This window comes from Rhinolophus ferrumequinum, chromosome 11 (assembly GCF_004115265.2).
Source record: "Rhinolophus ferrumequinum isolate MPI-CBG mRhiFer1 chromosome 11, mRhiFer1_v1.p, whole genome shotgun sequence".
Lineage (NCBI taxonomy): Eukaryota > Metazoa > Chordata > Mammalia > Chiroptera > Rhinolophidae > Rhinolophus > Rhinolophus ferrumequinum.
The window spans coordinates 870,338-884,717 of record NC_046294.1 but is presented as its reverse complement, the minus strand read 5'-3'; the positions used below and the strand labels follow the sequence as shown (position 1 = coordinate 884,717).

At 63.4% G+C, this 14,380-nt stretch overlaps 1 protein-coding gene across 18 annotated transcripts in view; it reads right to left on the bottom strand.

Annotated features, from left to right (window-relative positions):
• The window catches only part of BRSK2 (BR serine/threonine kinase 2), a 54,228-nt gene that overhangs the window by 29,084 nt on the left and 10,764 nt on the right, over window positions 1-14,380 (bottom strand). Inside the window, exon 1 of one of the 18 annotated variants that reach the window (XM_033120765.1) lies at window positions 12,337-12,356. The exons of 15 other annotated variants lie outside the window; for them this stretch is intronic. The gene's annotated coding sequence lies outside the window, so the exon portion shown is untranslated. Of the gene's footprint in view, window positions 1-1,327; window positions 1,349-12,336; window positions 12,357-14,380 lie in introns of those variants that run through there. 2 more of the 18 variants (XM_033120770.1, XM_033120774.1) reach the window with 2 other exon arrangements.

Here is a 14,380-nt window from a genome sequence, read left to right as displayed (position 1 = left end):
ACCATGGACAGGACCTGCAGCGCGCGCCTGAGCACCGGGTGGTCCCGCCAGGGACAGCAGGTGACTTGCTCCCGGCCAACAGCGGGTGGGACACCAGAGCCAGGGTGCTCTTGGGAAGCCGGTTGTCAGCGCTCCTGAGGCTCCTCCTCCGGCCACACCCAGGGCCTGGCTCCTAGACGTGCTAGTCCTGGAGGTCATGGCAGAGCGGCCACCTGTAAACCCAGGACGCCGATGGCACGCACACCCCGCCGCACGGCCCCTCGCCAATCAGCAGCGACCTCCGGAGGCGCCGCCTGGAAGCTCAGCGCACGCAGAGCGGTCCGTGCACACCACAGGGTCTCGCACGCCCTGGCTGCGAGTCGCCTCGGGCCCACAAGCACGGCTCTCGGAGGCCGGTCGGGAGAATACCTCCCTCCAACCGTCGGGTGGGGAGGCGCTGCAGGAGCCCCCAGGCCTCCCGGGCGGGAGGGTCCCGGGGCAGGAGAGTCCGAGGGAGGGCAGAACCCGCCCGGGGCTCACTGCGCAAGCGCGGGCTCAAAAAAAAAAAAAACCCAGGGCGGGGCCCTGGTAGAGCAGGGCGGGATCTCAGGCCGCTCAGCCGGACGGGAATGACCATCGCCACCCGCCAGGAACGCCACCGGGAGTCCATTGGGCCGGTGGTGTCCGAGGTGGCGCCTCTGCCCTTTCGCCCCTCCGCGGCAGGGGTTGTGAGATGGAGGGATTTCCGGGTCTTGGCCCAGCGCCGCCTCCAAGGCCAGCACAGGGTGACCGTGCAGGGAGAGCGTCCACGTTGCTGTGGTGGGCGCGGTGGGAGGTGGGGGTTGTGAGATGTGGGCCTCGCTGAGGCCAACGCCCCACATTCACAGACGCCTGCCCCCCCCCCACACACACACACGACAGCGGCCCAGGTACCTGGCTGTCAGCACACTGTCTTGTGTCTCGCCTGACTGCTTACCACCCGACCGTGCGGCGTGCGTTCTATGGGGGAGAGGGTCCCCAGGTTTTGGGCTGGGGGAGTTCGGGGGCTGTAGGCCTAACCTTCGTGGGACCTGGCGCGTAGTGGGCATCGCCCCTGACAAATAAATGGCTGTCCGCAGGCCCCGCCCTCGGCCCGCAGCTGGCAGCGGGACAGGCTCTACCCGCGCACCCCCACCGCGGGCCGGCCCCAGGAAGCCCCTCCGACTGGAGGAGAGCTGGCCGGGCACCTAGACGGGGAGACGGGCGCAGGCGCTGGAAGACGGTTTGGGGGCCGCCATCACCCAGCCCAAGCCTCAGCCATCACCACTGGCCTCTCCTCTCCTTTGCCAGGTCCACGCCCCGCACTCACCTGTGGCCTCAAAGTCCTCTCCCGCCTGGGGAGCGAGGAGCGCAGGGCCAGCGGTTGGGTTTCCGGGCTTAGAGAGCATCCAACCGCCCCACCTACCCCGGGCTCCCCGGGTCCCAGCACAGGGGGCGTCCAGGCCCAGCAGGCCCACCGCAAGTACTCCGCGCCTCGGGGCTCCGCACACAAACGCGCTGCGAGGCCGCCTCCCCAGCTCCGCGACGCCGCAGGGGCCTCCGCGTACTCAGACTGCCTGGCCCACCGAGGGGTTGCCGCAGAGATCAAAGCGCCTCTCCTTCGCCTCGCTAGCCTGCCCCGCTGCATTCTCCCCGCGCCCCTGCCCAACCGACCTCCTTTCCCCACCGCGCGCACCCTGCCCCAGCTCTTAGTGTGCTGAGCAGGCGCCCCACTTCTCCAGCCTCTCCTGGGGCTCTGAGCTCCCCAAACACCTCCTCCTCCTCCGTTGGGGGATGCCGGATCCCGCGCCCCGCCCAGCTCTGCATGGCAGCCCCCTCCACTGCACCCTTGCTGGGTGCCCCCACGTTTCCTGTGAGGGCCCTGCTGCCGCAGCTCCCAGTGACACCCCCACACTCCATCACGCTCAGGGCTCCTGGTTCACACCCACGCAAGTTCCTCCAGCGGTCAGGAAGGGGACCCCGATGGGGGGGGGAGGGGCTCCGGAGCAAGGGGAGGGAGGGAGGGAGGGAGGCTGGGCAACCCCAGGACGCTCCCTCTTACAGATTCCGCTGTTTGCTTTGCCCACCAGCGCCAGGCGGGCGGGAGGGGCAGGCAGCGCGTGTCTCTTGGGAGACAACTGTTCACGCTCTGAAAAGGAACCTCTCAAATTAAATTAATTAAGCCCTGAAATATTTCACAGTGCCAGGGCCGCTAGGCCGCCTCTGCCCAGCTCCTCCCCTCCCCACCTGCAGTCCCCGAAATGACCTGACCTCTCGGCAGGACTGACTGGAACCCCCTGGGCAGCCCTTGATCCAAGCAAGGAAGGGACATGGGATGGGGGCGGGGGAAGAGGCATTCTGGTTCTGGTTCCTTACATAAGCAGGGCTGTTCCGGTCGGTCCCCAAGGCCCTCCCCAAGTACAGCCAGCCATCTCTGCAGCTCAGGACTGAGTGGACGGCTGCAGTCAGGGCCCAGGCTGTGAAGCCTGGCTCCCCCACTCCTCCTAGGGTGGGGGCTCCGGTGGCCCCTCCAGCCTCAGGGGTGTCCTAACACTGCCTCCTGCCTGTGGTACAGGTTAGCTGAGAACCCCCATCACACCTGTGCAGTCCTGAGCATCCCACTGTGCTTCCCCCACCCCCCACAGGCAGCCTGGGATTACACCCACCAAGAGGCCCAGCTGGGGGCCCTAAGGCAGCAGCAGGGACTTGGAACGAGAGTCCCTGAAAAATCAGAGGATGAGCACGCAGGCCCCTCCCCAAAAGCTCCCTCTCAGTTCTACACTGATTAGGAGGTGCTTACAGAAACCACCAATTGGAGTCCGGGATTAAGAACTCATTCCAGGATCCCGTGGGAGGGTTGGGGGGCTGTGGCCCTCCTCCCCCATCTGACACTCAGGCCAGGCTCCCAAGGTCAAAGCTGCGAAGGGGCAAGATGCTGGGCACCTGCTGGGCTCCAAGGGCTGCCGAGCACCAGGCCTCTGGGTTCAGGGGCAGGGGGCAGACCCTACCCCACCCAGAGTCTGCCACGGGCCCTGAAACAGCTAGTGAGGTGCCCGGGGGCGTTTCCCAAGCAGGCCGCCAGGAGACAGGGGTCCAGAGAGGGAAGCTGGGAGGACTGGTCCCCAGAGGACCTGCTGCCCAGGTGATCCAGGAGGAAGCAGAGCTGCGTGGAGTTCTGGGGAAGGAGGGGCCAGAAGATGCTTGGTGGGGGGGACCCTGGGAGGAGTCGGGCTGGGGCCAGTGCCTGCCCCCCACAGACCCAGGTCCTTTGTGTCTGCCTCCTATTGACTCCACCCTCTGGATTAAAAAAGAGGGAGACTGGCAGTGGAAAGGAGACATCTCAAAACATTCTGGAAACCTCTGGAAGGAGGAAAGCAGGGGGCAGGTGACAGGGAACAGGACAACAGTCAGGACTGCCGGTCTCCAGGGGACCCTAGAGAGGCTCAGTTGTCACTGTCAGGTGTGCGGGTGGGGCTGCAAACAGAGGGGGGACAGCGTGGGTTGGCGTCCCTCTCTCCATGCCAAGACAGAAGCAGCCAGGGGCATCGTCCAGTGCCACGGCAGCCAGGAAGCCGCTCTGAGCCAATCTTCCTCGTTCTGAGGGATCGAAATGCCCCCTCTCTGCCCAGCAGCACGCTCCCACAAGACACACCATACTCTAAGCTCTGGGCAGGGCTCTCCCCTGGAGAGACCCAGCCAAGAAAACATTCCTGTCTCACACAGAAGGTGCCACGCCACCCATCCAGCCTCCTCGTTTAGGTAGAGAGCCAACCACAGGCTCCTAGAGCAAGTCGAGAAAGAAACAGAACTGAACCTGTACAAACAGATATCTAAAAACTCTTTTAGTGTTTATTGCATTGACTTACCAAAATTTAGTAAGTTGCTACATCTATAAAACAAGAAGTCTACAAAAAGGATGGGAAAACCAGAAAAAGGCCAAAGGTCTTAAAGACAATAAATAGTAACTGGCAGGAAAAAACTGCTGACATAAGGACTAGACACATGGGGAAATGCCCCAAGAGGTAAGAAGACAGAGAGCACAGAACAATTGAGATGAGCAACCCAGAAAGCCCAATATTTGACCACAGGGAGTAGCTGAGAGTGGACAGGGGACATTATGCAAGAAATGATGTCCCAAGCAGAGCCAAAGAGCCCGTGGACTGCCCATCCCACAATGTGATGGTCTCTAGAAAGTGAGATCCCAGCAGCTTACTTCATCCGCCCCCCACCCAGCCCTCCTTCCACCCACCCACTCAGCAAGTGTTCACTGGGTCCCCACTAGTGCCAGGCATGTGGAACTTCGTAAGCTAAGTGGAGGGAGGAAAACAAGGCAAGACTCAGCTCTGTTAAACGCTGCCGACCGACGGGGTAAGGACGGTGACGTGATCATGGATTTGGACGTGGCATGGATTAGCGTGGCAGGGTCAAGAGATGCAGGGAAAACATGTCAGCTCAATAAGAAAAACACTTCGGAGCAGCTCTGCTGTAACTGGGGGCAAGGAAAAGGGCAGGTCAGTCGGACTGTCTTCCCTCCCATCAGCCCCAGGGAAGGTCAGAGCTATGGAGCAAAGTCTCCAAAGCGCTGGGGGCAGAGGGCTCCCGTGAGGCACCTTGAGCGCAGACATTCAGACTCAGTGCACGTCCTCCCATCTGACTCCCTGTAGGAAGTCAGCTGGCAAAATGAGGAGGTTGACCAGAAGGAAGCAGTGGGCCCTGGGAAAGCTTGGTGGGCGTCTGGGGAGCGCACCATGAAAAAAGGCACTTGAGAGAGTGATGGCCTCTTTACATATGTATATTTAAGTGAACTGATAGTGAATAGCGCAATGAGAAAAGAAAGGCAGCTGGGAACTCCAGGAAATCCAAAGGGCTCTTGGAGACAGTCGTGGTGATGCAAACGGATTGGCACGCATGTAAACATTTGTGGGATGTCAGAAAAGAGAATCCACTCAACGGACTTTGAAACCCCTGATTTTCCCAAATGCATAGAAACCAGGTCTCAGAGCAGGACGCCGAGGCACGAGGGCCCATCGTCCTTCTAGGTGGTCACATGACCCCGTCGCGCAATCCTGCACACTCCCAGCCCAGCACGGAACGACACTCCCACACGGACACTTACGCAAACCCGCTTCATGGCGCCTTACTTTTGAGAGTCAACCAATAGGCACACCTCAGAGGCCCTGGGAACAGTTCCAGGAACAGGCCCCTGGGTGTGGCTGCAGACCAGGACCCGCCCCTGTCACCGCTCATGATAAGATGGGTACGGCAGTGGAGAACAAGGCTGGACACCCCAACAGGAGTTTGGCGGAGTGATCTCTCTGGTGAAGGTGGAAGGCGGAGCATGTGCACTGCGTGCAGCTATTTCCTCACCTCATGTACTGCGCCAACTTTTACTGTATTTTACTGAAGAACCAGGTCGGGAATCACAAAAGCTCGTCCCTCACCAAGGTGAGGTGCCATTTCAGCCCACGTGCGTGTTGCTAAAATAAGTGCCCACCTTGATAAAAGTCAACGGAGCCACGGAGACCACCACCACCCCTGAGGGTGCGGGCTCGCCTCCCCGGACGGGACGTGGGCCAGAGAGCCTCTCGCCCCCTCCCACCTCGCGAGGGTGGCCCCAGCCACTTGGGCGCCACAGAGCCCCTCCCAAGGGGAGGAACGCTGTGTGCCAGGGTTGCCATGAAGTCAGTAAGGACCTCTGCCCATCTTATTCTGGGTCCCAGCTGGCCTCGGACTTGAAACTCTTGTTGCCCAAATGGGTAAAAACTAAGTACAGAACTACCTTGAGCAGCGGCTGCACACAGATGGAGAGAAAAACTCGTTCTCATTGCCTGTCACATGACTATTACAGAACACGGTTTTGTTGTATTAAAAAGGGCTGTTCAGAAATGGCAGCTCTAGTGTCCAGGATGTGAGGGCACCCAGCCCTCAGGGAAGGGCCGTCCAGTGGGGGTGGCCAGACACAGCTGTCAGGACAGCCCCACTCACACCCCACACCCCAACGATGAGTCTCTGGCTACCAAGGGTGGCCCCAGTCCTCTGCCCTGCAGCACTGGTCACTGGCCGGGGCTGCCCTTGGCCTTGGTGTCCATGGCTCAGCCCAGCCAGGTGGCCATATCCTCTCTGCCTGCAGCCACAGCTGGGACCAGCAGCCAGCGTACTGCACAGGACGTCCCTGCGCCTTCCCCGAGGGCCACAGCCACTGCCGAGCTCTCCCGCTCCTCAGCCACAGGGCCCCCAAAGGTGGTATGAGGGCTGGTGGAGTGTTGGGGGGGCAGGTCCCGCGGACCCCGCACTCAGGTCAGGAACCCTCCTCCTGCTCCCCCCAGCTCTGCCTGGGAAGGCACCCACTTGGACTCCATGGGATCAGGAGACAGCAGGTGGTGGGACACAGAGCCCAAGACAGGGCTGAGCCCATAAGCCCCGGATGCCCCAGGCCCAGTCCCCTCCTGACCTGGAGGGTGTCTATCAAGGAGCTGGGACCCACACATTGGGTTGGGGGGCAGACATCAGCATGCCTGGGATGGGCGACCCTGAGGGGGGACCAGCTGGCGGAGGAGCACGGGCCCTGTCACCAGGCCCCTGGTTTCCCCAGGAAGGTCAGTCTCCCCTCTATCCCCCAAGCCAACCCAAGGCCCTTGATGGGGAAACCCTGTCCTGGGACAGTCCCCCCTGGGGGGCTCCCCAAGGGGCTGTAGGGGGCAGAGCAAGGGGGGCTCCCCAACCTGAGGCAGGGGACAGAGCAAGGTTCCCTGGGTTGAGAAGAGTGGGTGGGGGTCAGGGCTTATACTCAGAGGAACAAGGCTGCCCTTGGGGGTCCCAAGGAAACCTCTGGGAGGCATCGGGCTACAGGCTGTGGGGCGAGGGGGCACTGCCAGTGTGTCGTGATGGTTGGGGCCCCAGGGGAGCTTACAGGCACTGGGGCCAGCACAGAGACTCTGGGGCAGGACCTGCTGCACCCACCTGCTCCAGCCAGAGCCCTAGAGGCCGTGGGATGCCAGAGAAACCAGCCCCAGAGCCACCCATCCTTCCCAGGAGGCCAGGGTGGCAGGCTCCACCTGGGCACAGGGCTTCCCAAACCAGCGGCACCTCGTGGGCCAGGGCAGGAGGCAGCGCCTGCCCTGGCCCCCCACCAGCCCCGGGCGGAGCTCTGAGTGCAACTACAGGGTCTCGATGTCAGACTGGCTGGTCAGCCTGTCCCCTCAGTGGACAGGCCGGTGGCCAGCAGTCTCCTGGCCCATGGGGTGGGCAGGGCTAGGCCCAAGGACTCCGCTCAGGAGCTAGCACTCAGCAGGGAACCGCGCAGCTGGGCCTCACCTGGTACAGGTGAGTGTGCACGGGCCCCGGGAAGGGGGCCGTCTCATACACTCACGCTCAGCCTCGTGCACGTGCAGGGACTCATGCTCACATACAGGGAACTAAAGCAGAGCCTGGGTGGAGCTTGCAGAGGGGAAGTTACTCGTGCAGGAAGAGCCAGCCTGGCCTGGAGCAGGATGAGGTCGGTGCCACAGGAGCCAGGGGTGCAGGGGTGCGGGGGGTAGGTTCGGGCTCCGTGAGACCAGGTGATTCCCCTCCATACACAAAGCCTGGCCCCTCTCCTGCCCCCTCCTGGGCCAAGCCTGGGCCCTCCCAGGTGCAGAGGGAGGAGGATGTATGGCCCCAGGGCTGGCTGGGACACGGTCATGGGGCAGTGCCTAGGGGCGGGCCCTCATCCCTGGGGTGGGCACCCCTGCAGCCAGTGGCCCAACAGGGGTGGGGCTGCTGTGCCCTAGCCAGGCCTTCTCCACAACTCCAGGCCAGGGAGCCGGCCAGGGCACAGCCACACCCAGTGCCCAGCTGCAGCCTCTATGTGGTGCCAACCCAGGTGCACGGGCTGTCCAGATGGGGGCACTGGCCTCTTTCCAACTGGCCCTCTGGCCCAGGGGTGAGGAGACAGGGAGGGGTGGGTGAGAGTGGGCCAGCTGGCCACTGTGAGCAGGGGTGAGGCCCCAGAGAAAGGAAGCTCAGATGGGTGTGTGTCTAAACCCACCCTGAAGCGCAATGGGAGCTGCTCTGGGGGATGGAGGGGTGAAGCCTGCTCAGCCTGGTGGCCAGACCCCGACCCCCCACCCTGAAGGCTCCCCAGCTGGTCTGAGCCGCCTTGTACAAAGCCCTCCCCCTCCTCTCCCCTGCCAAACTGCCATCTGTTGCCATGGCGACAGGAGCAGAAAAGGCAGGCGGCATTCAGTACCCCCCCTTCTTTTTGGCTCCTTCTGCTGGGCGGTGGGCTCAGAGCAGTCCACTGGCTGCAGCCCCCAGCAAGGGGGCCTCCCACACAAAAGGCCAGGCGAAGCCCCCTGACTCCAGTCTCCAGAGTCCCCTTCTCTGGACCCTGCCCAGGCCCAGTACCCGTCTGCACTGGGGGGTGGCTGGTGGCCGGTGCTGTCCCTCATTCACCTCCCCGGCTGAGCCCCCACCAGGGAGGGCCCAACCCCAGAGGCCAGCCGCCTGCCCTGCCATCCCGAGGCAGGCTGGGGGACTCCCGGGCAGAGGGTCAGTCCTGGCCACTGAATGGGCCCCACCTGCACCTGCTGCCCCAGATAAAGTCCCGATGGGCTGAGGAGGCGGCGCGTTCTGCAGTGGGGGACTGGCCACCGAAGCCCAGAGGTCCTGGGGCAGTCGAGGTGACAAAAACACAGAGCAGCCCCACCACCAGTGCTCTGTCTAAGCACGTCACCACGGTCACGTCACTGTCCCGGGGCACTGCTCACACCTCCGCGAGGCTCACACCCCCATGAGTGTCCCTTGGCAGGAAGTTCCTGGGCTCAGAGGTGCAGCAACTTGCCTGAGGCGGCCAGTGCGAGCAGCAGACCCCGGTGACCGCAGGTCAGGGCCCGAGCTCATGGGATCTTTTTCCTTTTGTGTTTTGAGCCCAGGTTTGCTCCCTAAAACCTGCTTCTCCAGCAGCCCCCTCGCAGCCATTCTTCTCCCCATGGAGGTGTCACCGACACACGATGTCTAAGTGCAGTTGTCAGTTTCTACCTGGACGCACACCCGTGAAACCAGTACCACCCTCAGGACAGTGATGGCCGCCTCCTCATGTGTCCTCGTGCCGCTTTGTCAACCTCGCATTGTCAGGTCACTGCCAGTATCCACAGTCTGCCTTCTCTGGAATGTCACATGAACGCATCACCCCCAGCACGCAGGCAGCCACAGAAGTAACTGAGTGCCCTGGTTCCCCCAGAGAGTGACAGGCGGGTAGACAGGACATGACCCTTTGTGTGGAAGGGGCTCTGACCAGCTCCCTAGAAAGCCACCAACGCCCGCCTGTTCTCCCGGGAACCAAGGAGGAGCTACCTCCTCAAAGAAACACTAATGCCCGACACACCAGCCAGGACCTGGTCACCTGAGAGGGACGCGAGGACCGGGCGGCCGGCCGTGAATGGTCCCCAGCCCGGCCACAGCCCTCCAGGTCAGGTGCACGGCCCGGGAGTGGGGGGACAGGTGGTGCTCAAGGCAGAGTTGTGGGGGCTGCAGGAGCAGGAGGGTGCCAGCCTGTCCTGTCTTCCTGCCTAGGGACCCCACGTCTAAGGGCCACCACTCCTGGGGGTCCCGGAGGCAGGGTCAGGAGCCTGGGGCTGTGGCACGAAGCCCCCACAAAATTGCATCCACCCAGTTCTTCTAATCGCTGCCCTGGGCCGGCTCACTGGGTTGTGTGGACACTGGACTGCGTCCCACAAGGTGGGACTCAGGGCTGCAAAAGCTCCAGGCAGTGGGATACCCCTCCTCCCCGGCTGCACCACCCCCAGGCTGGCGGGGGAGGCCACCAACGGAGGGGGAGGGGATTCCCTCTCAGCAGACAGAGTAGGGGCGCCCAGCCTCAGCAGCACCAGGTTGCCATAGCGACCGCGCAGGCAGCAGGAGCCCTGTGTGATGCAACTGGGCCCCCCTCCCCCTCCCTCCCTAGCCCCAGTGCCAAAGCTCCCAGTACCAGGAGCCCCCAAAGGGGCCCACCCACCCTGGAGCCAGGCCGGAGGGTGGACGCTCTTCCCTCAGCTGCAGTCCTCTGGCTGAAGTCCAGAGCTTGGACACTTGTCCCTACCTCCAGGCCGGGGCTCCCTCAGACCCTGCAGTGCCCACCCGGGCCTCCCTCAGCCATGGGAAGCCCACCCACCCCGCCAGCATTCTGGAGGGGGTGCTCGCCTACTGTGCGCTCAGCATGGCATCCTGAGGGCACAACCCCAGGTACTGGACACCCAACCTGAGGCCATGGGTGGGAGGGAGGTGGGAGGAGAGAGCCAGCACCTGAGGCACCCACCTTCGCCAGCCTGGCCGGACCCCACAACCCTGCCAGTCACACGCGGGCATGGGCGGGTGTCCATGGGGACTCAGTGTGTGGCACAAGTGCTGTGAAACTGTTCGTTCTGGGGGTGCACTGGGTAGAGCAACCCTTTGGCCCACCCCGCCCAGAACCTCCCCTCCCCCTGGGCGGGGAGACCCCTCCTGAGCCTCGAGAGTCACGGTGGCCTGGTCGCCAGTCCCACGGTGGCAGATGAGCACATTAGATTTTTATGAACTGGTTTTTCAATTCAATACTGTAAAATTAGACCAATGAAACATTTTGATTGAATCCAGTTCTATCCAGTAATTCAATCTGGTAAATTGTTTTTTTTAAGCTGGTGCCCTAGTTTCAGAAGCCTCAGGACTGGGGGCTGAGGCTGGGTTGCAGGCCAAGCCCCACAGGCTGGGGACAGAAAGGGGGGGCAGGCCTGAAGGACCCCAGGAAGACGTGGGGTTGGAGGCTTGTGGGGAGCAGGCAGCAGAGGGTGTCGTGAAGGGAGGGTCCAGCAAGCGAGAGGCCCCGAGTGCCAGGAGGCTGGACTCAGGGAGGGTGCCATCAGGGTCAACGCTGCAGTGGGAACGCCACCGTGTGACGTGTGATGTGTGACCGGGAGGCACCGCTAGCGGCAGTGCCCTGGCCAGCCCCAGGGACACGTGTGGACGTGGGGTGGGACAGGCAATGGAGGGACAGAGCAGTGGTGGACAGCAGGAGCGACTGAGCGTCAGCGACCCAGTGCCTGGCTGGCAGGGTCGCCAGGAGAGGTGGACAGCCTGCAGTCCAGGCCCCGCCGCCCGGCCCAGCAGAGCACTGAGGCCTTCCCACCCGCCAGGCAGGCCCTGTGCTCCAGCTGGCGCAGGATGGAGGCGTGGTGATGGCGTTACCATGGTGATGAGGTCAGAAGCCCACCCTGGGAAGCCCAAGGGAGTCATCACACACACACCATCACGGATGACCGACAGCCATCTCTGGGGCAGGTGCAACCTCATCCAACTTCACACACCTGCTGGGCATGGGGGACCCTCAGGCACAGAGCCAGGCTGAGCGGCTCAGGACCTAAGGCAGGTGTGGAAATACTTCCCAGAAGCCTCCAGGCCTCCCACGGCCCCCAAGCTGTGGAGCAGGACCTGGGGGCACCACATCCCAGAGGCCCAACACCCCTGTGTCCTGGCCTGCCTCCAGCTCCCTCCCTCACACTGTCTGGGTCCCCAGCCCGACACAGGACACAGGTTCCCACGTCGGCCCGTGGCCTGTCGTCAAGCAGAGGAAGGCACAGGCCACCCACCCCCCTTCGGCCCAGGGACCCCAGCACCCAGCAGCCCTTTCACTGGCACCGGGGGGAGGGGGGCTGCCAGGTGGGCCTTGGAAGCCACACAGGCTCCGGAGGCCCAGCAGGCAGGCGGGGAAAGAAGGAACCAACAATGACGGCACGGCAGGCAAGCGTCTCTGGTCTGTGCCAGCACCTCCTGTCCCCCACGGGGGTTTCCATGAGGACATCACAAAAAACTGAGCACCTCACAGGGGAGCAGGCCACTCTGCCCTCTGTCAAATTTGGACTTAGTTTAGAAAAACACCCATCCACGTTTTAAACACTCTCCCTGACTTAGTCTCCCCAATCACTCGGATGACTGCGTGTCCCATCCTCCCGGCCCTCTCGTGGGGGGAGCTGGGGGCACGTGAGCCGGGGCCCTCCGGTGCCTCCCCAGGACACCAGTCCCCCAGGGCCCCTGGGCAGCTCTCCCAGAGGAACGGCCGTGGGTGACGGCTGCAGGCAGGCCAGGGCCTGGTTTCCTCCTCCTGTCCCACGGCCCAGACACCCCGACTGTGGAGCTTCCACAGCTGCACGTGGGGAGCCCCTGACCCGGGCAGCAGGCTTGAGGTAGGTGCCAGGCTCAGGGAGCCCAGCCGGTGCCACATGAGACGGACGCCAAGGCGTGGGGGCCGGACTGGCAGCGTGCCGGCCGTCCCCGCCTGGCCCTCAGCAGGACCGGCTCCCCAGACAGTCAGCCAGACCTAGGCCCTACCTGCACGCCGGAGGGAAGCGGGAACCCCGCGGCCTAGCCCCCCAGCCAGCTGGGGTCAGGAGCCAGCATGGCCTGCCCATCCCCAGAAGGGCCATGCGGATGTCATCTTCAGCGTGGGGTAATAATAGAATCTGCTTAGCGGGCAGCGGGCAGCTTGCTCGGAAGGACAGTGACAGAGGAGAGAGGCAGCGAGCCGTCTGCCCACATCAGGCATTCCACGTCCTGCCAAATCCGTGTCAGGCCCGGGCGCCACAGACCACCTCCAGGAGGCCCTCTTGCCTGGGGCTCTAGGGACGCAGCCAGATGGGAAGTCACCTCAGCCAGTCTTTTCCTCGAGGGGCTGCGAGGTGGACCCTGCTGTCGAGATGGTGCGAGTGGGTGTGAGTGTCCAGAATGAGCTCAGCCCCAACAGGATGAGGAGTGACCCCTCCCCCGCTGTGTGCCTGTGGCCAAAGCAGGACCTCAGGCTGCTGCTCCCGCCCCGTGGGTCCCTGCTCGTGTCCCCCCGGGGACCACTGCCCTGACCTCCTGACCTCCTGACCTCAGCCCCGAGCCCCAAGCCAGGCTGTGGAGCTTGTCCCACATCCCTCCTCCCCACCCCCAGGACCACTGCCACCCACTGACCAACTGGAACAGGCAGGGCACTCAACACATACACGTGCCTCCTTTGCACTTGCACACCCGCTGGGCACACGCCTGCTTTACAAAGTCCCGTATGCGAATGCCACCGGAGGCTAGCTGTCCTGAGCCCACACATGCCAGAGAACCTGACCTCATCCTGCCAGCACAGCACAGGTCCCCGGCTCTGGCTCCGTGGGCCCACTGACAGGACTGGCCGCCCCCTGCCCTGGGCTCCTGAGCAGGGAGTGGCACAGGCACAGGGCGCCTCGCTCCCCAAACACCAAACACGCAGTCAACACCTGCTTTGTACCTGCCCGGAGCTGACGGCACCACCTTGCACACCTGACCTGTTTCTGGGGGCTGCTGGCCCCTCCAGGGTAAGACCACTTGGCATCCAAGAGAAGAGGTGCTCCCACAGGGGTGGCACAGGACTGCAGCCCCCCAGGTATGACAGGACTCGCCCCAGTGAACCCCTAAGGCCCAGCAAGGAACCAGAGGCCCCGTGAGACAGTGCCTGGGGAGAGTGCCCACGGCCAGCAGCCCCTTCGCAGGGGCCTGGCTGCCCACTGGACTCCTACAGAGCTCGCCAAAGGGCCGCCACAGTCGCTGAGGACGGCCGTCAGCAGTCCTGCTGCAGGACAGATGGACTCCCATGGGGCCTCTTTCTTTCCCAAGCCTCAGTGACAGGGTTCCTGCAGAGGGCATGGGACAGCAGCGGAGCCCCACACCCAGCCTGGACTGGCATGGACAGGCCTGGGGCCCAGCCTCTCCCAGGCCAGGCTGCCCCTTGGTCTCTGCCCAGATAAGGACGGTCCCCAGCCAGCTTCCCAGAGGTGCCCTGAGTGTCCACCTCCCTGAGCAGCAATGACAAAGGGCTGCTGACGAGGTCCGAGTCAGCACAGAACCCTGCGCGAGCCACCTGGGCACAGCGGGACTGTCACAGAGACCACATGACTGGGGTCATTGGGACGCTGCAGCCCCTGGATGGAGGGCCAGAGAGTGAGACTCTGAGCCAGGGGCCCAGGCCCCGGAGCCCCTGCCAGGCCCAGAGCACTGACCGGCTCCGAGGTTCTGACGTGGCCTCAGCCCAATTCCCCTGAGGTCATCTGCCCCCAGCCCGGCTCCCAGTGGGGACATCACCAGCATTGCCCTGATGGAAGTTTGGTCCCCACAGTGACCTGTGAACCAGGGATGGCATGGGCTGGGTTGGGAGTGGCCACCTCTCTGGTCTCTGGGTGTGGGGACAACCACTACTGACCCTCAAGTGACCCAACTGGAGTTTACGTCCCCCTCCCGCAGTCACCGAGGCAGGGCACAGATGCCATGAGGAGGGTGTGCGCTGCAGAGAGGGTGGCACGACATGGGGCCCTGAGGTCAGAGGTCCCAAAGGGGAACATGGGTATGAGCACCCCACCGGTAGAGG